General features: G+C 38.9%; 1 long non-coding RNA gene across 1 annotated transcript in view; it reads right to left on the bottom strand.

Moving 5' to 3' along the window:
• Positions 1-222: 222 nt before the first annotated feature.
• Positions 223-23,274, bottom strand: part of LOC148214167 (uncharacterized) — a 65,140-nt gene continuing 42,088 nt past the window's right edge. Inside the window, exons 2-4 of the long non-coding RNA XR_015798524.1 lie at positions 8,830-8,936; positions 7,038-7,146; positions 223-685 (exon numbers count right to left, since the gene is read on the bottom strand). This is a non-coding gene — a long non-coding RNA (uncharacterized LOC148214167). The remainder of the gene's footprint in view (positions 686-7,037; positions 7,147-8,829; positions 8,937-23,274) is intronic.

Below are 23,274 nucleotides of genomic sequence, written 5' to 3'. Positions count from 1 at the left end.
TTCAAACAAGAATCCTTCCTACCAGGGACGTGGGTTCTTCTATAATGCTTGACCATTAAATGACTATCTAGTAAGAGTTTGCTGAATGACTATAACTTGCTTAAACATAAACTGGAACCAAAAAGCAAATCATGACAGTACTGTGAAAGTCTCAATTTTTTTAGTAGTTTGCTTTGGAACAGACATGCAAGAATTTTGAATAGTAAGTTTTTCCATGGAAAGTTAGTAGCATCATGCCATTTAATTCAATTTAATTTTGCAGAATGCAAAAGTTTTCATGAGAATAAATATGACCTAAATACAATTTTTTTCAGACTAGCAGCTTAAATCCAATGAAACCATAATATATGGATCTGTCTTATATTGAATCCAAACACTGGCTTCACCCAAAACTCAATATAAATCACTGTTGTTTCTTCCATTCCTGGAAGGCTTGAGGACCAACTGTACCAACAGCACAAAGTTGTCAGAGAAAAGATCAATTATGTGACTTGTATTTTCTCTCAGGTGTGCGTGTGTGTATGTGTGTGTGTATTCCAAATACACATCCTGAAATGGGGAATTCCAGGTACAAGCCTACTTTCAACCATAGACATTCGCTGAATAACTTGAGGTCAGTCATGCTGTCTCAGGCTGTGATGAAATCACTTTGGAGAAGTGTCATTCCAGGAGCTACTTGGAATTCCTGGAAAAAAGATGGGAAATAAATATGCCAGATGGATGGATGGGTAAGTAAGTAGGTAGGTAGGTAGTAGGTAGGTAGAGCACAGGGAAAGGCAATATCAATATCTATCCATCTTGGGCATTAGTAACTCCAGACATAATTTCACTTTTATATAAGTAAATCTCCCAAAACTCCAGTACACAATATTGGAAAACTTAACCAACTGAGGAACCATAAAGTTAAAAAGTCCCAGTTAATCAATGAAAAAAATTAATACTTGTTGCTACAATTATGAAGATAATAGTTCCTTTATGTCAGTGCCTTGGGTTCTGCAGCTGTAAAATAGCTTTTAAATTCAGCATTTTCAAGTAACAGAAATTAATAGGAGGTCATTTCTACCAGAGAAATTTTAGGGGCCCATCCTCTCTAATCATCATTAAAAACTAAATCCACAGGAGAAGAGGCACTTTACTGATTGTCAAGTGGAAGCTATTATTCATTTGATGAAGCTCTTGGCACTGTGCCATTTATTCTGCTGTAGAGCCTGCTGGTTGTTCTACTTCATCTTTTGCAATCAAGGTTGTTTCTGCCTGCCAAGAGTTATTTATAGAGGGGAGGGGAGAGACACATTAAAGAAAGAAAACCCAATTCTTTTTCCAGGGTCCAAAAAGAGAGGGAAAAAAAAAAACAAAGCCAAAACCTTTCAAACTTTCCAAGTGAGCAATTGCTTTCTTACTACCAAAGCAGCATTCTTTAAGTCCAAAGACAGAGGTCTTTTTAAAGAAGCCTAAAATATATCTATGAAAGGCTAAAATCAAACGATTTGGAGTTAAGTATATTCAGTCCCAGTGACTGCAATAGGAGAGAAGGCCTCTTGTTCCTCTATGTTGTCTTATCTGGACATTGTCTAAGGGGGGAAATAAAAATTATTTTTCATTAAGAAGCATGATTGGCCTAATTGGGTATGTGTGTGGTTGCTAAATCTGAAACTAAACCTAAAGAATATGTTCCTCAACATTAAGCTGTCATGAAATAGACAGAATTGACTATTCCATTGATCAAGCAAAAGCAGTAGTCAGATCTCTTGTATTCACAGCAGGTGTGGCCAGTCGAAAGATTTCATTACTGCCTCCCAATAACTAACTTTGATTTTTTTGGTAATTGAACTGACTTCTGCACTGAAGAAAGTTCTGATATCTGATCTGATAACAGCTCTTGGGCTTGGGATTAAACCTAAGTCTTTAGCTCCAAGACACTGGCTTAATGCACACATTGTGCTAAACCATATTTTGCTCTGCCTGTAACTGAGAGGGGCACTTGAACCCAGCCGTTTAGTTACTAAATCAAGGTTTAGCAGGTTACGTGAATCAAGTAATTATGGCTTAATCATAAACCTCAAATCACAGTTAACAAAATCATAGCTTAGTGAAATGTGTGAATCCAGCCATGGAATTCCTGAGAATCTGCATCTACCTGCTCAGGTTCTCATTTCAGAGGGCGCTCCAAATGGAAAATTCTCCTCACGCAAGTGAACAAGGAAGTATCAAGCAATACAGCATGAATACAATCAGCTAAACGTAGTAGCATAAAACATGCATGGCATAATATTATTGCTCATTCTGAAGCAATACACTTCAATCTTACATCATTTCCCCTTCCCCTAGCTTACACTGCGATATGTCTTGGCAGGCCTGGGCAATATGCTGCCCCAGCCCCCAAGATCATACAGTTAACATTTGACAACAAAATGCCAAATTACAGCTACACAATTTTTCATAATTTGGGGGAGCAGTAACTATATATCTGTAAATAAACAGGTGTTTTTTTTAATGTATAAACCCTCCAATAATTTTAGCAAACTTATTTTAAGGGAGAATACTCTCACCCCATGCATTACAATAGCAGCAAATTTTGGCATTGTCCCCTTTGGTAATGACTGCATCTTAGAGGCCTACACAAAATATAGTTTAAAAAGTGAGGAAGATTATAGCAAAGCTTTCTGTAGTGGTCATCTAACTGCCATGCTAGAAAATGAAAAGAAAACTGACAGGAGACTTAAAATTGGGTCTATCCACTTCTAGTCCAACACCTTAGGACAGTGTTTCTCAGCCTCGGCAACTTTAAGATGTGTGGACTTCAACTCCCAGAATTCCTCAGCCAGCATGGTGACTGGGGAATTCTGGAATTTGAAATCCACACATCTTAAAGTGGCCAAGGTTGAGAAACACTGCCATAGAACATGAAAGGACAAAGGGTACAGATGGTTCAGGGAAGCGAAGGCAAACAGTCAGTTGTGAGAAAGGGAACAGAAGGTGAGATGTGAACAGATTTAGAAGTGAAAGGTAAAAGAGGCAAGTCTGTATAGTGGTTAAGATCTTGGACTTGGACTGTGGAGAATGTGTGTCATCTAGGTTCATGATTACTCTCAATCATGGAAACTCACTTTGGCTAGTTCTTAGCCCAACCAACTCACAAGCTGTTGAGGGTTAAAGTTCTAATTATAATTCAAATGAATTATAGCAATCATATGAATTATAGTATTAAGAATATTGATTAGCTACTATATTCACTTAAATCTCTGGACTTATTTCAGTACAGGCTTCTGGTTGTATAGAAAATTCATCTGTAGTGAAGGAAGTCCATCATGAGATGCTCTCAAGTTACCTACAATGGATAACTTAATACAGTAATATCATGTTAACAATATTACCCCTTCATGGATCACTGCCTTGTCGTGGCGAAGGGGCTTGCGTAACTCAGTGAAGCCATGAGCTATACCGTGCAGGGCCACCCAAGACGGACAGGTCATGACAGAGAGTTCTGACAAAATGTGGTCCACTGGAGAAGGAAATGGCAACCCACTCCAGTATCCTTGCCAAGAAAACCCCATGGACAATGTTAAAAGGCTAAAAGATATGACGCCGGAAGATGAGCCCCTCAGGTCGGAAGGTGTCCAATATGCTACTGGGGAAGAGCGGAGGGCAATTCCAAGTAGCTCCAGAAAGAGTGAAGCGGCTGGGCCAAAGCCGAAAGGACGTTCAGCTGTGGATGTATCTGGAAGCGAAAAGAAGGTCCGATGCTGCAAAGAACAATATTGTATAGGTACCTGGAATGTAAGATCTATGAACCAAGGCAAGCTGGATGTGGTCAAACATGAGATGACAAGATTGAATGTCGACATCTTGGGAATCAGCGAACTGAAATGGACGGGAATGGGTGAATTTAATTCGGGTGACCATTATATCTACTACTGTGGGCAAGAAACCCTTAGAAGAAATGGAGTTGCACTCATAGTCAATAAGAGAGTGGGAAAGGCAGTAATGGGGTACAACCTCAAAAACGACAGAATGATCTCAGTGCGTATCCAAGGCAAACCATTCAATATCACAGTCATCCAAATCTATGCCCCAACCACTGATGCTGAAGAAGCTGAAGTTGACCGCTTCTATGAAGACCTACAACACCTTCTAGAACTAGCACCAAAAAAAGATGTCCCTTTTCATCATAGGGGATTGGAATGCTAAAGTAGGAAGTCAAGGAGTAATCGGAATAACAGGCAAGTTTGGCCTTGGAGTACAAAATGAAGCAGGGCAAAGGCTAATAGAGTTCTGTCAAGAGAACAAGCTAGTCATAGCAAACACTCTTTTCCAACAACACAAGAGACGACTCTACACATGGACATCACCAGATGGTCAATACCGAAACCAGATTGATTATATACTTTGCAGCCAAAGATGGAGAAGCTCTATACAGACAGCAAAAACAAGACCAGGAGCTGACTGTGGCTCAGATCATGAGCTTCTTACTGCAAAATTTAGGCTTAAATTGAAGAATGTAGGGAAAACCACTAGACCACTCAGGTATGACTTAGATCATATTCCTTGTGAGTACACAGTGAAGGTGATGAATAGATTTAGAGGATTAGATTTGGTAGACAGAGTGCCTGAAGAACTATGGACGGAGGTCCGTAACATTGTACAGGAGGCAGCAACTAAAACCATCCCAAAGAAAAAGAAGTGCAAGAAAGCAAAATGGCTGTCTGATGAGGCTTTACAAATAGCTGTGGAAAGAAGGAATGCGAAAAGCAAGGGTGAAAGGGAAAGATATAAGCAACTGAATGCAGATTTCCAGAGAATAGCAAGGAGAGATAAGAAGGCCTTCTTAAATGAACAATGCAAAGAAATTGAGGAAAACAATAGAATGGGGAAGACTAGAGATCTCTACAAGAAAATTGGAGATATGAAAGGAACGTTTAGTGCAAAGATGGGCATGATAAAGGACAAAAAAGGCAGGGACCTAACAGAAGCAGAAGAGATTAAGAAGAGGTGGCAAGAATACACAGAAGAACTATACAAGAAAGATCTTAATGTCCCTGATGTCCACGCTGGTGTGATCACTGACCTTGAGCCAGACATCCTAGAGAGTAAAGTCAAGTGGGCCTTAGGAAGCATTGCTAACAACAAAGCTAGTGGAGATGACAGTATTCCAGCTGAGTTATTTAAAATACTAAAAGATGATGGTGTTAAAGTGCTGCACTCAATATGCCAGCAAGTTTGGAAAACACAACAGTGGCCACGGGATTGGAAAAGGTCAGTTTATGTTCCAATTCCAAAGAAGGGCAACGCCAAAGAATGCTCAAACTATCGCACAATTGCACTCATTTCACATGCTAGCAAGGTTATGCTCAAAATCCTACAAGCTAGGCTTCAGCAATACATGAACCGAGAACTACCGGATGTACAAGCTGGGTTTCGAAGAGGCAGAGGAACTAGAGATCAAATCGCCAACATTCGCTGGATCATGGAGAAAGCACGAGAGTTCCAGAAAAATATCTACTTCTGCTTCATTGACTATGCAAAAGCCTTTGATTGTGTGGATCACAACAAACTGTGGCAAATTCTTAAAGAGATGGGAGTACCAGACCACCTTACCTGTCTCCTGAGAAATCTGTATGCGGGCCAAGAAGCAACAGTCAGAACCGGTCATGGAACAACTGATTGGTTCAAAATAGGGAAAGGTGTACGACAAGGCTGTATACTGTCACCCTGCTTATTTAACCTATATGCAGAGTACATCATGAGAAATGCCAGGCTGGAAGAATCACAAGCCGGAATTAAGATTGCAGGGAGAATCATCAACAACCTCAGATATGCGGACGATACCACCCTAATGGCAGAAAGTGAAGAAGAACTAAAGAGACTCTTGATGAGGGTGAAAGAGGAGAGTGCAAAAGCTGGCTTGAAACTCAACATTAAAAAAACTAAGATCATGGCATCTGGACCCATCAATTCCTGGCAAATAGAAGGGGTAGAAATGGAAGAAGTAACAGACTTCATTTATTTGGGCTCCAAGATCACCGCAGACGGAGACTGCAGCCATGAAATTAAAAGACGCTTGCTCCTTGGGAGGAAAGCTATGGCAAGCCTAGATAGCATATTAAAAAGCAGAGACGTCACCTTGCCAACAAAGATCCGCATAGTCAAAGCTATGGTTTTTCCAGTAGTAATGTATGGCTGTGAGAGCTGGACCATAAAAAAGGCCGAGCGCCGAAGAATTGATGCCTTTGAACTGTGGTGCTGGAGAAGACTCTTGAGAGTCCCCTGGACTGCTAGGAGGTCAAACCAGTCAATCTTAAAGGAAATCAACCCTGATTGCTCATTGGAAGGATCGATAATGAAGCTCAAGCTCAGATATTTTGGTCACCTAATGTGAAGAGAGATCTCTTTGGAGAAGACCCTGATGCTGGGAAAGATTGAAGGCAAAAGGAGAAAAGGACGGCAGAGGATGAGATGGTTAGATAGCATCACTGAAGCAATGAGCATGAAACTGAGCAAACTCAGAGAGGCAGTGAAGGACAGGAAGGCCTGGCGCAATATGGTTCATGGGGTCATGAAGAGTCGGACACGACTTAACGACTAAACACAACAACAACAACAACAATATTAACAATTATATAAAACCTGGCCTTGTTTCATGCCATGAAAAGGTTACTCCAGCTCAGCTCAGCTCAGTTTATTGGTGCAAATCACCAAACTTCTGGAATTACTGGCCATGTAGAGATGACTCCAAGGAGGAATAAGAGATAATGGAATTACCTCCTCAAAATATTGTCTACTCCCCTTTTCATTTCTCCTTCCTTCTGACAGACAATATAATCATAAGTATATTATAGTCCTACATATTTTCCCCACCCTCCACCCCCCAAAAATATGTAACAGAATCATGCAGTCAAATGGTAGAAAATTTCTCCAGCCTGTCAGAAACCAGAGCAATCCTTTTAATTCTTTTCTGGCAAGGAAATGGGCAGGTGAGAGAATTGCAAGTCTAGGACTGTAGGATCATGTTCCCTGCACAAAGTTGATCAGGTACTTACCTTTCCCAATAGAAGAGAATATCCATAGCTCAGGGCTGAACTGTGGAGTTCTTGGTGCTCTCTAAGCTTGGTTGCCAGTTACCTCTCTCCTGGCATTTTCTGGCATTTGCTATGGAGAGAAGGGGAAAAAATAATTGTCCAGATGGCAGACTGGAAGACTTGGTCTAATCCAAAAGGACAATAGATTAAGGATTAGATTAGATTAGATTAGATTAGATTAGATTAGACTAGACTAGACTAGACTAGACTAGACTAGACTAGACTAGACTAGACTAGACTAGATTAGATTAGATTAGGTTAATTTAAACTAATTTCTAAACTGTGTTATGCTTCCTATAACAGCAGCTCCCAGGGTATTATACCATGATCTTCTAAAGCAAACAACAATTCTAAGAGAAACCTGATGCATTTTCTGAATAAATATGAAAATGTCCAGCAGGCAGTACAATTTTTTTTAATTAATCAAAATGATTCAAAGAAAACCAGCTACTCAAATAATTTACAAGTTTTGCCCTGCACAGAAACAGGCTGGATATCATAGAAACCACATCTTGTACTTAAAGAACAGCACTGGCGGTTTTCTTGGCTATCGTAGATACTGAAAAAACAAGACTCAAAATCTCTTGTTCTGAAGGCAGTTATAGATACATAAAATTTGCTTCTTGTCATACTAACAGGTGTATTCAGAGTCACTTAAGGTAAACAAGCTAATAATATTAATTACTTTTGTGTTTTCAACACATAGCAAAATACTATTCTGTGCTGTTCATTTACTTTCCAAAACTAGTTGGTCTAAAATTGCCATTGTGCATGAGGTGGACATTGAAAGCACAGATCAGAGAGAGAGCAATCATCTCTGAAAAGGACAGACAATATTAATTGATGTGAGATAAGGGGAACAAACCTGCTGAAATATTAATTAAAATCCCACTATAGATCAACTTCCATTGCCAAGCAGTCCGGTTTTCCTCAGTAAATGTTGACCAATCGTTACCCAATTTCTGAAAAGATTTTAAGCAAACTGCAGCCAGACCTCTTGATTTAATGAAGTATCCTGAATTACGCATTTGCATAATGACAAATATCAGTGGGAAGGTATTCTCTGCATGTGCAAATTATATGTAAAAAAAAATATGTGCATGATAAGATGCTGATTTTCATATGTACAATTTCAGGGCTGAACTCTACAGCAAGGTACCTTCCCTACATGTCTACCATGTGACAGCTTGATCACATAGACCAGTGTTGTCCAAACTTGGCCACTTTAAGATGAGTGGACTTCAAATCCCAGAATTCCCCAGCCAGCCATGAGTTGAAGTCCACTCATCTTAAAGTGGCCAAGTTTGGACAACCCTGACATAGACTGTTTCTACCAAGATCCACATTCATTGTTCTATCCAAAATAGAAAAGCAGATGGATAAAATGTGGGAAATTGTGTGTGGTTTGGAAAGATATTAATCTAAATTGGTTTTCCCACTGGATCAAATGCCAAACCCTGGACACCCAAAATTGATTCTGCTGAACAGCAAAATACCATTCCTTAACTTGACTGTGGTTTAATAATTATACCCGTGAGCTGTGATTAAACCACACACAGCATTGGAAAACAGAGGGGATGAAGTCAGTATGCCTCTGAGTCTAGAAACCAGCTAACATAGCTAACATAGGAGTACACAAAAGAGCAAGATCAAATGTCTGAATATATTATGATGGGAAAAGCTGAACACTTAAGTATATATTGATTTTTGAAAATTCTAGCCATCTGTATAGAAACATAGAAAGTTGCCTTACTGAGTCAGGCCACTGATCTGTCTTGCCCAGTATTGTTGACACCGTCTTTCACCAGAGTTTCAGACAGGAAGTTTCTTGTTGTATCCAGAGATTGAACCCAGGACCTTCTGAAAACAAAGCATATGAAGAGTTCAAATCATGGATGTCTTGACTACATTTAGCTTCATTTGGGAAAGTACTAGCCTCGTCATGTTTCCTGGTAATATTTTGTTTCTGAATCAAGCAAACTGTGAAATAAGTTAGCTGAGCTCGCTGAATCTAAGCAAAACACAGCTCTCATTTGCCTTTGCAAGTGTTACTGATTTGCATTTTAAAATAACTCAGACAGGATCATAAGCAGATCTACCAGAATGTAAGTTCTGAACTATCTAGCTATCAGATATAACAGCTCTATTGTCTTTCCGGGGTTCAAAAGGGAGCAGGTATAGAGAGAATGAAAGTTGCATGCATTTTCATTTATTTTTATTTTGGAATCTGGGGACATGATACAGTTCAATGTGCCATATGGTTTCCTCTCCCTCTCCCTGACATAAATTCATGGAATCTTTATGATATCAGAGAGTAAGGCATGAATAATAATTCATTGGCTCACACACTATAAAAATGATGGGAGAAATCCTTCTGGAAAAGAAAGTGTTATTAACACAGCAAGCATTTGTGAACACAAGATGTTTGGATAAAAGAGGACACATAAAGCAGAGATCTGGCACACTTCCTGAACATATATTTTGCTGTGTCCCTGGTGGAGGATTCGCTTGTCAAAATGTAACCGTCTATAACGAAGCCTTTCACTTCTTCTAAACTAATCCCAGAATTTCCTAAATAGCTCTTACGTTCCAGAGATTACCCTATCATGACCTATTCCCCCAAATCCAGTTTTTCCACAATCCCCGGTCCAAGATCTATGACCACAGCAGCTTTGTTTGAGATATGATAATATCCATGCACACTAATGTTGTATATCACTTCTCTCCAGAGGCTTAAACAATTTTTGCACAGTACATGTGGTTATATGAATGTAGCCAACAAGTTACTGTTTACTGTACCTGAGTCTTCCTTTGTTTTCCTTCATGAGCCAGAACAATCAAAATCAGTGTTTTTGTTCATGATTAAATGTTTTTTCAATCAGAAATAGATCCTAATGTTGGAGCTTTTACAAAGTCAAAAACCATAAACCAAAAACCAATAAAGGGAATGGTAACTTAATCCCCCAAAAGCATGCACAAAAGTTGTTCATGTAGCTAACTCTTAATGCATTCTGCCATCCTTTCATTCATATATTCTAGATATCTAGCTGACATGGTAGGCTGTCAAAGAATGACCTGTTTCCATTCTTCTAAAGAGGTCTCAGAACTTTAAAATGTGTGTTTTCCATTTTAGCCATACTGTTCAAACTGGGTGTGGGGTTGCAGGGTGAGGGAGTGGGGAGTCAATGTATTAAAAGTGAATAGTAAAGTTGACTTTAAGAACATTGTAACTGTTACCCGTGTTTCCAGCTGCCATAACCCATTGTATTTAACATAACATAAGCATAAAGTAAATACGGATTTTATACCAATAAATATGGAGGAGTACAGCCCTAGTAATTCTCCTGAACCCTCTTAGTGGCTTACAATACCACTGACCATGGTGTCTTTCTGGACTATCTTGCAGGACTGGAACTTGTGGGCTTTCTCTTTACGCTGATATTTATCCTTCTTTTGTGCTGCGTTTGATATCTAAGCTATTGACCTATGGATTCTTGTAGGATCTATGGTTCCATATTTTTGCCCAGTGCTGTTCAATATTTATTGTGGAAGGTCATTTAGAGGTTTGGAGTGGAGTTCCACCAATGTGCTGATGACACTCAGTACTGCTCCTTATTACCTAATCAATATCCTTAAACATTCCTTAATATGATAACGGGCTGGATGTGGAAGAGCAAGCTGAAATTATACAGAGATACTACTGGAAAATGGAAAGATGAAGATTCAACCTTTTTGAGATGAGGTTATGCTCCCCTTGAAAGACTGAAGTGCTCCTACATCTTCAGCTATAATTAGATCCATTGGTGATGGCTGTGATAAGGGCACATTTGCACATTTATATCTAGTTCATGAGCACTGGCCATTTCTGACCTGACTGGATTTGTCAATAGTTATCCACACCTTGATTATACCCAATCTTTTGATTATTGCAACACATTCTATCTGGGGCTACTCCTGAAAAAATCTCAGAAGTTATAGTTAGGTTGAAAATGCAGATGCTGGACTGCTAAACAGTGCAAGGTTAAGGGAGCATATGATTCCTGCAAAGAAAGAGTGTCAGTTGCATCCTAGACACAAGTAAAAATGTTGCTGTTAACCTTTAAAGTCCTAAACAGCTTAGGGACAAATTGAGGGACTGTTTTTTCCATTTCAGTCTGGTAATGGATTTGCAACAGAAGCCCCTCTGAAAATGCTATTGCTCTCAGAAACTCTTTATCTGGCCTCTTTCTGCAATGCTGAGAACCTGTGAAAGGACTGGGGACTGCTTAGAAGAGCATCCAAGAAACACCTCTCTCTTCAGGTGATGAATTTGCTTTCATTTTTATTTATGCATAATTTTAAATTGATAGCTGCCATGACTACTCAGATGAAGCTCAAAGACGGGATCTTAATAATAATACAATAAAAATAACAGTTATAATAACAACAATAGTTGGCAGCATCTCAAGCTTAAATGTTCTCAGAGAAGAAAACTCTTACATTCAGTTATGATGTATGATTGAGATAAGAGACAACAAATGCTTGCAAGGACATGTCAAGCAAAATAATAAAAATAATTTCAAAAGCCATGCTTTGCAATGTGTTTTCAAATAAGGAAGCCTGAGGTGAGGGTTTGTTTTTTTTCAATTAAAGTAGCACTGCTTCAATTTAAAATATTAAAAAGCCTTCTAAATTCATATGTAAAGTAGATAATAGATATAATTTATCTGATATCTCTTTGCCCTGCTCTACAACACCAACATCTACACATTTAACAACATGAAGTAAAAGTTACTCCCCCCCCTCAAAAAAACCCCTTCTTGGAAACTTGAATAAATTATCTTTATTTAAATTTATCTTTTTTATTTATAATTATAATCTTTGCCTTGATGCTGGCTGGTAAATGAATTGGGTGTGCATGTTGCTTGTCTTGGGAAAACTGATAAATTAGCTCTCTGAATTTATGCTGTTCCATCAGTCTCAAGCTGACTTCTTGAAAGTAGGCAGTTGTTACAAAATCATCATCAGGACCCCGTATTCACTAAGGAAAGGAAGAACCTTTGGTACTTAATACATCTCGAGACAGTGGGAAGACCAAAACTATAGCTCTTCCTCGTTGCTGTTACAACCCTTAGACCTATGAAGAACAAACTGTAGTTCTGAATTTAATCAACAAAGAATTATACATTTCCCATAGCTGCTCCTTTTATATGTGTGTGTGTGTGTGTGAATATGGAGTTAAGACGGACTTGTAGCACTCAGAGATGGAGAATAAATCCTTTCATTTCATACAACATTCCCACCCAAAATTCCCTCAGGTGTTACTTCAGGAGTGGGGAGCACAGGGAGCAGTTCAAAAAGTCAAGATGGCATCTGTAACTGCAACACATGTAAAAAGGGAGAGGCCTTTGATTATACAGTTGTGTCTACTACCCTGACCCCCTTCCCTGAAGATGCCCCCATGCATCTTGCTCCATTAGAGAAACAGTCATGTGCACCAATAAAAGATTCTGTTCTGGAGCCAAGAGCAGTTTCAGAAGGGGATGTTTATTAGGCCAAGGCTATGGGTAAAGGATTTTTAACTGTTTTTATTACAGAGGTGAATAGGACCCCACTGTTTTTATTATGTTGTATTTGTAAGCCACCCAGAGTCTATGGGAACGGGCGGCTATAATACATTTAAATTAGTAATAGTAATAATAAAATTGTCTGCCTGCTTAGGTTTTATGATCAACTGCTTTTTGTGGGTTTCTTGCCAGATATTGACAAGTAAAACGAAAAATAAAAATGAGTTTTTATAGCCAGAAGGTAATTTCTGGAACTGTACTGATTTTGCTTGTTCAGCCACAGAATCGTCTGCCATAAAACGGTAATCTATAGATCTGTTCTTCTGTTTCTTGCTTTGGGAAATCAGGGAGAAAACTGGATTGATTGGGGGGGAGGGCAGAGGAAGAAGGTAGTGGAGTTGAGACTAAAACAGGCAATCCTGGGAGCAGTTGGCTTCATGCGAGACAAAAAAATGTTTGGTGCAATAAAAGAGTTTGGTAATCACCAGAATTAGGGTTCACTAGGACTGATGCAGCTTGCTATAACAGCATCTTTCCTTACTTTTGAAAAACATTTTAAAGTCAAGGGCTGGCTGGGCATATTCAAACACTCATTTTATTATCTTTGCCTTTAAAATGTATTATGGCTTTCAGAAAGAAAATGTAGCTTAATCACCAGCAAGAAATATGGCTATCTAAAGGAAGGAGGAAGCATGACCATTAAGTGCAGAGTCTCAAATTACCATATCTACATACATCATTTCTGACTTCTTCAAGAAATCTTGGGCAAAGGCATTTTGTAAGCAACTAGCTATGGGTATTTTACGTTCAGGTCTAAATCAAAATCATGATCAGGGCTGAATTCCTGGGCTGATTTCCTTCAAAACTGCAGGTGAATTTCTAACCTGAAGAAAATCTTGTGTAAAAAAATAACCAAACAAATATTGTATACCAGCTATAGTGAATGCCTGTGCATTTCTGGCTTCACAGGTTTCAACCTCAAAAGCCTTGAAATTTCAGATTTAAGTGGTTTATATTTAGCTGTATGAAAATCATATTAAGAATCTCTACTAGTTGACCCATTATGAAGCCCTATAAAACAAGAGAGCCTGTCTTCTCAGTGGAGCCTCTTCGTTAAAGAATTTCCTCATGGTACAGAAGGCTTCATCCATCACTTTAAAACTAATTTATTTTTGTTGCCTTTTAATGGAACAGCTTTTATTAGATATGCTGCTTTTGTTGGTGATTTGTTTTTTTGGTTCTGGGCTATTTTAATTATTCATTTTAAAATATATTTAAAACTAATACGATATTGAGAATCTGTTATGTTGTTGTGAAGCACCATCTCATCCCAGCACATTTCCTAATTGTTAAGTTTATCCATATACTTTATTTACTGTTATATAACTATAACTCATGTTTTCCTCTTTCCTCTGATTAAATTCCTTGGGCCTTGTAATTGCTCAAATGTGCCTGTGCTTCTTGGATTACTTGGCATAGGATATTTATTGGTACTATACTTTTGATTGTTATCTCTTTAGGGTAGAATTATCATGGTTGGGAGTTATATTTTCAGCAAGCATACTGTTTTAAAAAGAACCCAGTTTTCATTGGACAATTTCTTATTTCCTCTTCTTTTGTTTCTCTTATTCAGAACAGTTTCACTTTTTAATATCTAAACTTCATAGTACATATTCACAGATGTTATTTCTGCTTTCACCTTGTCCAAAGGTATCTGGGGAGCTGAATCATATGGATATTGTCTGGGAATGATAAAGTATTTGCTCTTTTTCCCCAATAAGTGTGTTAACCTTTTCCTTCCTGGAACAAGATATTTTCAAAATATAGAACAAAGCCTTTCTTAACGCTATTACCATTATGGTGATAACATCTGTACAACACCCACAGAGTTACACCAAAATGAAATAGATCTGACTACTCAAGATGGCTGCATTGCTCCCACAGAAAGTCTTGGGAATATGCAAGGTAGACTTTGGGGAGTTTCTCATTACAAAGTTTTAAAGCTGATCTAAATAAGCTCAGCAAAGTATAGATCGCTGGGTCAAGACTAATTGATGCAAAATCATTTTTTCATACTGTAAGTAATTTGATAGGCTGAGAGACTATTGTCATGAGTTACAAGCCCAGAATTTGCTTGGCATGTTGGCTCAGCAATTGGAGAATCTCTAGTTTCATTCCTGGCAATGGAGAATTTTTATGGCTATAAAGATATCTTTGGCACTAAAAGGGCAGTAACTAGCAAATCATAGGAGAAGCCCTCACTGGGATTCCCACTGCCCATGGACTTAAGTTTTATCTTCTAGACCAGTGTTTCTCAACCTTGGGGACATCAACTCCCAGAACTCCCAGCATGGCTGGGTGGTGAAACATTGTTCTAGACTCCATCCAGTCTAGACAAAGCAGAATAATTTCCATACAATTCATTGTATTACATTGCATTATATACACTATATTGCATTGTGTATTCAGCTTAATATTATGGCAAAATTTGTCTCCTGAAAGTTTTCTACAAAAACCACAGAAGAGGCTTCTGCTATTTTTCCCCTTCATACCCCACCAGCTTTTTCTGAGGTTGAGTGGACAAAGGATGCTGTTCTTCTCCCCTCCCTTCCCTTCTTACAGTACATACTTTGTAAATCTGGAACCTCCCTGGCTTCTCCCCATTTCTAATCTTTAATTTAAAAAATTGAAAATATACATGGCAGGAGCTCTCTTACATCTTTCCATGAAATTTAACTGAGGTGTAGGAAGCTAAAGAGGTAGCTGATCATTGGAGATATGGTCATGCAGTGAGAGACAGGACAGTTGAACATATTCTTTGACTACCTCATAATTCACCATGACTGTAAGAATTCTCTATCCCACTCAGGAAAATTTCACTGAACACACATCTTTTATTTCTCATCAAACTCAGAGGGAAGGGAAGCCAGAAATGCAGAAGTCAGATTTGGATGATAGTTGAGTGAACCTTAAAACAAATTTTGGATTGAGGATTGTAAGAATATTCAAAAGCTGTTTCCTGAAAGGTCGTATAATACCCGAATAGGACTGACCACATGTGGGGAACTGAAGTCTAGCAGAGCTGGCAATAGTTCCCAACTGATTGCACTAAGCTGGGACAGTTGGGAGCGTGTTACTTGTAATTGTGGTTCTTCTAATATGTGCAAGTGCTAATGATACAAATAAATCTGGATCTAATGCCAGTATAGTCTCTTTAAGTATCCATTCATCTGGAAAAATATACGGACTCTGTGGGCTACAGCTACTGGCCATTTTTTTCCACTGCCAGTGGGATCAACCACCAGAGAGATCATGGTAACAACTTTATTGTTCTGGTGCTAATAGTACTTATCTTTTAGGAGATTACTTAAGGGAAGATTGCCAAGAATCCCAGTGCAATTAAGAAGATCGCCTGTTAGCAATAGGGTTACAGCAATCTCAATAAGATCAGTGGGACAGAAGAAGCTTTAGGTTTCCTCCACACATAGAGGCTTCAGCCCTCCAGGTTTGGTATCACACCCCTGCCTCAGTGATCCTTGTAGAAACCAAGCCTGTACATTTCCAGCTCAGGTGCTCTTGCAAAAGAAATGGTGCAAAGATAGTTTTGGAGCAGTTCCTCAGGAGCTCCAGAGTTTCCACTGATGTGAGATCCTAGGTCTTCAGAGTTTCTCCTCTCTTTGAAGTCAGGGTCCCATTGTGCTTTGCCACAATGCTTTCATCTTGTTCTGGCAATGGGGAGATGGGCTTTACTCCTTGCCTAACAGTGGCCAGTTATTTTTGTTTCCTTACTGCAAAAACATGCATAGTGAGGAAAGGATGAGAATGGGAGTGGTACACTAACTACACCACCTTTTTTTATGCTCCTTCACGGGTTATCTTGAGGGAGCACTGACTATATTCCCAGAAAGATAAGGATGCTCACTGGTAGTACAACTGCAAGTGAGAAGGATGGTAAGGCAAAAATGGCAGCTGTGTGACGGTATCTTTAGTCTCACCCCCAGTCCCGTGATCCCAAAGTATGCACAATTCCAATTTCCCTAAGAATCATTGCTAAGATAATTCTCTACTGTAGACCTTCCTACAAAACTGTCTTGATTCAGACTTCTTGGGGAGGATATTAAATTCTTCTTCCCTCTCCATCCCCATCCCAATGAATCTAAGATGACTGCCAACACTTGTGAGAAACAGCAAGCACAATCAGAGTAGCTGAGGAGCAGTTTTAATCTGATCCTGTTAATTCTATCTCCAGAGTAATCGCATTCCTCCCAGCTCACTAAACCTTTGTGTAAGGGTGGTAGCCTTTCCCACTTCATGAAGAGGGATCTGCTCTTCTGTGCTTCAGCTGTGACATCCGTTGGGTGTCTGCAAATGAACTTTGAAAGCGAAAAAGTTGCCTGTCTCTGCTCCAAAGAGTTAAAGGTAGCATATCTGTTATGGTTCCAATTATTTTGTAAAATAGTTTGCTTGAGAAAGAAGCCACATCCAGAAGAAAGGCATTGCATGCTTACACATGTGAGAGATAGAGCAAGACTGTATTATTTGGCCACGTACTCTCCAACAAAGAGTACAGAATCAGGGCCAGGAAGGGCACCATGATCCTTTCCCCTCTTTCATAATGAGAACTCGGTGCCTAAATGCAGCCTAAGTCATCTTCCCCAAGCTGGTGTTCTCTGGACTGGTTTGGACTTAAATCCCACCACCCACCAACTAGCATGGCCTTTGTCACCAGGGGATGATGAGAGCTGCGATTTAACACATCTGAGGACAACAGATTACTTACTATACAGCTAAAGAATCATCCCAATTTAAATACAGGCCATTTTCACCCCAGCCTGAAAACATTGTACTATACAGTTCACAGTACTGAACTCCAAGGGTGAAAAATCTTGACCTGCTCACCGGTCATTAAGAGCAGAGAAGGTCGCAGATCCTTTTCCTTAAGTTTGTTTTACCATTCTCTGAGTCTCATGTAGCACCCACATGCTGTATGAGGTTAATATTGGAATCACGTGGGATCCCTCCCTTTTTAAAAACTCTGTAATCAGGAAGAGGGGAGACATGGAACCTGATATTACATGAAGCTTTGAACTACGCCGTGGATGTGACCAACAGGGCTGTGCTGCAATTTTAATCTTGGATGAGGAAGGACCTTTGCCATCCTCAAGTCTCCTTCTGGTCCCAGTTGCTTTTGCATCAGTTAACATTTGAGCTTCCTAGTTAGGCTAATTGTGGCATGCGAGCGGCGGGCTGCACAGATGTCAGATGTCATGCTCTATCTGATGAAGAGGTCCATGCCTCAGGCTGTTTATATATGACCTACAGGATTTCCTGAGTGCATGATGAAATAATTAGGGGGCCCTCATGCAAGGAATATTGTTGGCAATCGATTTTAAAGGCATCCCATTTTGTTTTTTGCTTTGTTTTGCTTTGTTTTTCAAATCTTAAGTATTTTCCTTATCAGGCATAATCTTCCAAGGCTTCTTATGTTCTTCCTACTTGTTTGGATTACTTTTAAAGCATTCATGGAGATGCCGAGGAAAGGTTTCATAAAGCTTAGCGGGCTCTTTTCCTTCATTCTCACATTACATAGTAGGGTTAATGGCATAAGCAAACCAGGGAAGAAAGGGAGTTACTGCAGGGGGTGTGGATTATTTTCTGTTATGTAAAAGATGTTTTTTTCTCGCTTGAACAGAATGCATATTTAATGGCAACCTTTTTTTTTTTTTTTGGTGGCTGCTTGATAGTTAAGACTGCAATCTTGTAATGCTTTTCTAAAAATAAGTACAATTAAACAATAAGATTTCCTTCTGAGAGGATAGACATGAGATTGGGTTGCAATGCTGGAAAACAATAGCTTGCATGAATCCCACTAGACTCAATGGGACTTACTTCAAAGTAGGCATGCACAATATCACTCTGAAAGAGAAATTAATAAAGATTTTTTTAATGTTTACAGAATATATAGACCAATCTATTTGACTATTTTCATGACGAACACACTTTTTTAAAGGGAATTAATTGTTGCGGCCAGTGGTATCAAAAAAAAACGTGACCATATGACAACATAATTATTATATTATGCATGGGGAGCAAAGAATGCTACTAGCAGCTCATCTAAAGTCTCTGCGTTCATGCTCAGAAAATATTCAGACCAGCACAACTTCTTATGATGTTGTGATACTATATCAATTTGCTAGTCAGGGCTGACCTAAGACATTCACTATCTCCGGTGAAGGACACTCATGGTATAAAATCTAGTTAAATATTTCTTCAATGCAGCTGGTTGAATGGAGTTAATAAGCTGACTATCCTAGGAAGTGCAAGATGGCCATCAGAAGAGGGGAGACAGGGAGACAAATGACATCACAACATCATGACACAAATCCTTTCTCCTTTGTACTTGTGTCATGACATCACACATGGGTATGTAAGGGGCAGAGCTTGCATTATGACATCATCTCACATGTTTTATTATTTTGATGAAATCATTGCTTGCTACGGATGCCTCTGAGATCCAGAACAAGCCACCTGGCACAAAAATATCTCCTCCAAAGTTCTGCTGCCCGCTCTCAGTATCTGCTGCTGTCTGAGACAATCGTTTCATTCTGCCTCATGGTAGAACTGACCTTGGGTCAGCTATTGAAATCCAGATTCATTTACAGCAGAACTAGGTGTTCCATCAGGTACTGTAGACAAATGTCAACCCTTCTTTCAGGTCCTTGTACACAGGAGGCCAGGGACAACCCATCTTGTAAATGAATTTAACCTATTGTGAACCCAGCATTTGGGTTCTTTCAGCTGCACTGGTACAACTAGAGCAACAAATATCCCCGAGTTCTATACATGTGTCTAAATGCAGCATCTCCAAATGGAAACTATCTTTAGAAACCAAGGCTTCAGCAGACTATAAATGTCACTGTTTCCCTGGCTAGCCAGATTTTTTTTTCATCCAGTTTGACTGTTAGCTGTTCTATCTCATGGTCATTGTTCTATCTGCCTATTAAAGCAAAGTACGGTAGGCTCTCCTTTGTTTAATAGCCTGGCATGTATAGGATTAACACACTCTTTCTATATTTTCTTGGTACTTGGATGCAACACAAAACTGACTTTTCAGTGCCATACTTCTAGTGCAAAAACATGATTTTGAAATCTGTACATGCCTGTTTTGTACCTGAAAGAATTCAGGTAAAGACATTCAGAAGAATTTGCTTAACATATGCGTTAACTGAATTTCCCAGTAGAAAATGTAAAGCAGGAAAGTATTGGCTAAATGCCAGGTAGTTACAAGCCAAACAGCTAAATGACAAGCAGTTTCAAGCCAAACCATTTCAAGCCAAGTATTGTCTTGATTTCTTCAGAATGGTTTACCTTTCCCTGGTGCGGTAAAATGAAGATAACTGAGCTGAAACTATTTCATGGAAACCCTGAAGTAATATACACTATGCAGTTGGGAATCTCTCCACCTTCCTCATTACCTAGCTTCATCCTTTAAAAATTACTGCATCTACATTCCTTATCTTTTCCAGTAATACTTTATTTCTTTCCCAGCAAGCTCCCTACTCTAGCTGACTTCATTTATTTGTTTTAGATTATTTTAATTAAAAATAATAAAAATGTGGAAGGCAGTATAGTTTACCTCCAAAATGATCTCCCCCCCGCCGCCCCCAGAATAGGCTGAACCTATTCCGAGATGGATTATGCATTTCCAGAGGTATTTCTGTTGGAAGTTTTAATGTCCATTTTTAGATAATCACAGTTCATCATTTCACCTGAAGCCAAATAAACTATGGCTAATATTAGCTATGGTCTATTAAAACAAACCAGCTTCAAACTGTGGAAAAAACATAAGCTGAAGGCTTCACCCAGAATTCGAACAACACAATTATTTAACCAGGCTTTCTGCCAATAGCCTTTGAATCTATCACAATTAAAATACCAGAAAAGTGCATAATAGAAGGAAACTAGATAGAATGAGCACTGAATTAAACAATACAGTATACAATACAATATTAGGCGTATCAGATGTTGGCTGCAGAAATCTGTATGACCACTAGTTGGCAGAAAAGAGATAAACCCCTATTTTTCTGCTGCCCTCTAATAGTTATTCAGATGTTTGCAAGCTAGTTCTTGTCCCTTACATACTGCATTCCCTAAACAGAGCTGCAATCTAAAGACCAAAGGCATCATTCGATTCCCAGATTCCCAGATATATTTTGGAGATCCCCTAAGGATCTCCAAAATATATTATACAAATAATTTCAACATGAAAGTGGGATAAATTATTACTGTACTGTATATGAGTATAGAATAATTGTATCAAGTTGGTTAAATTTTAATTACATGTACAAGGAAATAAAATGAAATCAAGTTTAGTTTTTGTACTATTGCTTTCTAGTGTGCAGATCTCAACAAGCACTCAGATGTAGCCTTCAACTGGGCATCTTAAATTTCTCTTAACATTGTTAGGCCAATTTCTATATACTTTGTGCAAAAAGCTATTCCTTTCTTCTACTCCCTAGAATTATTCATGGGAACATGGCTTTCCAAAGGCTGCTATAAAGATGATTGAATTTATCAAATTATAGTCACTGAAAATTTAAGGACACCAAAGTGATAGAGTGACATTGGGGGGGGGACTGTTTTGCTACATAACGTTTCTGACATTCATTTTAAAGGTTGAACAAGCAGTTGAGTCCAATCTTTAGAATGCTGTTTAACTGCCGTAGCAAAATAATTTTCTACAGAAACTGAGAACGTGGTATGTGGTCTATGGAATTTAGTTTTGTTTTTTGTTTTTTGTTTTTGTTTTTAAACTTTCACAAATCTGCCATCCACTACTACTTATTAATAAGGATTCTACTGTATTTCTCAGTTCCTGAGCTGGCAAATCATTCATGGGATATGACAGAAAGTGCATTCGCTATAACTTTCCTAGGAAGCCATTAAAGTGCTAATGAAGCAAAAGCGCAAAGATGCAATAATCTTAGAGCTGGAAACTTTTCTTAACTATGGTAATTGGGACCAGAATTTCCATCGCTAAGCGATGCAGTCGTAAAGTGCAATGTCATGTGACCATGCCACTTAGCAATGGCAGTTCTGGCACTTCCGGATGCCATCGTTAAGCGAATCCCACAACATCATTATGCACAAAGTCATGTGGCTGCCATTTGCAACTTCCTGCTGGCTTCCCCACTGACTTTATTTGTGGGAAGCTGACAGTGAAGGTTACAAATGGTGATCACATGACCGCAGGACACTGCAATGTGGTAATTGTGAGCCAGTTGCTGCAACAACCAGAACTTTGAGGACCAGTCGTAAGTACCACCCATTCAGTGCCATCGTAAGTTTGAATGGTCACTGAATGAGTGGTCATTAAGTGAGGATCACCAGTATTATTAAATTTCACATCCCCAATAAGATTTGGCTACCATAGTAGTAGCCATTCTTAATAATGTATCTTTCTCATGAGCTTATCCAGTTATTTTGAGAGGTTAGAGTTCTCTGAGCTAGGTTTTGGGGTTGCTAGATAACATTTTCAGTTCATGAAGGTTAAGTAAATGAGGTTGTTCGTTGGCAAGGGGTGTCTATATCTTTTTATAAACGAAAAATAGTACATCCACCCAAATGAATATAACAAAACATCACAACCTACCAAAATACAAAAAGGCTTTCTGCTAATAAGCAGCTCTGACCATTCACAAAACCCAGCAAAGTCCATTTGAAATACTCTACACAAATGAAACAAGACAAAAGAAGAGTCATACACGAAATGCAAAGAGTGTGAATACATTACATAGGACAGTTAGGCAGAAGTCTAGCAAAATGCATCCACAAGCACCAACAGTCAAAAGACATGATGCTACCCCACTAATCTCTCTCCACACAGACAACCATACAACTTCAATCAGAAAACAACAGAAATTTTCAAACAAGGCAGATGGAAAAATGCAGGAGCATTCTCAGAAGCATGGCACTCCAATCAAGCCATGATCAAGAGACACAGACTTAAACCCTATTTATGGATCTATACACATGCAAATTAACTTCCACCCATGAAATCTCTCACTCACACATATACATAACTGATATAAATAGAAAGATGTGTACAACCCTTGCCAATCAACAGATCTCACATTTCCTGCCCTGATTATGTTACCTAGTATGATAATGAAATGTTTACAAGCCCCCCCACCACCAAAAAAAAAGCCTAGCTCAGAGAATTCCAACAACAACAATTATTACTATCTACTATTGCTCAGTTAGGTTGTACTGGTTTCAGTGATGTTACTTGCACATTAGGCAAGATTCTTGATAGTGTGTGCTTGATCTTCACTTTTCTTGTGAGGCTAGAGGGAGGGGGATTTGTTGAATTCATCTTTAAATTAGGGTATAATTCCATTGAGCTTGAAGATAGTTGGAGATAAATTTTTAAAGACCTTGGAACTAGGTCACCTGAAGGATCATGTCTTTCCCAATATCAGAAAGTATTTTCTCCCCTGTGTCTACCCACAGTGAATATACAGCTGATAATGATAATAATTAGGGTCTTATCCATGGTTGCACCAATACTTTGGAAAGCCTTGGAATGTATGGATGTTGCTTCTCTAGATATCTTACCTCATTTGTTGAGTCAGTGCTAATCTGACGGGCTT

This window comes from Python bivittatus, unplaced genomic scaffold (genome assembly GCF_059951505.1).
Source record: "Python bivittatus isolate LINGU-HERP-01145 unplaced genomic scaffold, Pbiv_v1 ctg000700_np1212, whole genome shotgun sequence".
NCBI lineage: Eukaryota > Metazoa > Chordata > Lepidosauria > Squamata > Pythonidae > Python > Python bivittatus.
This window is presented reverse-complemented; position numbering and strand designations above follow the sequence as displayed.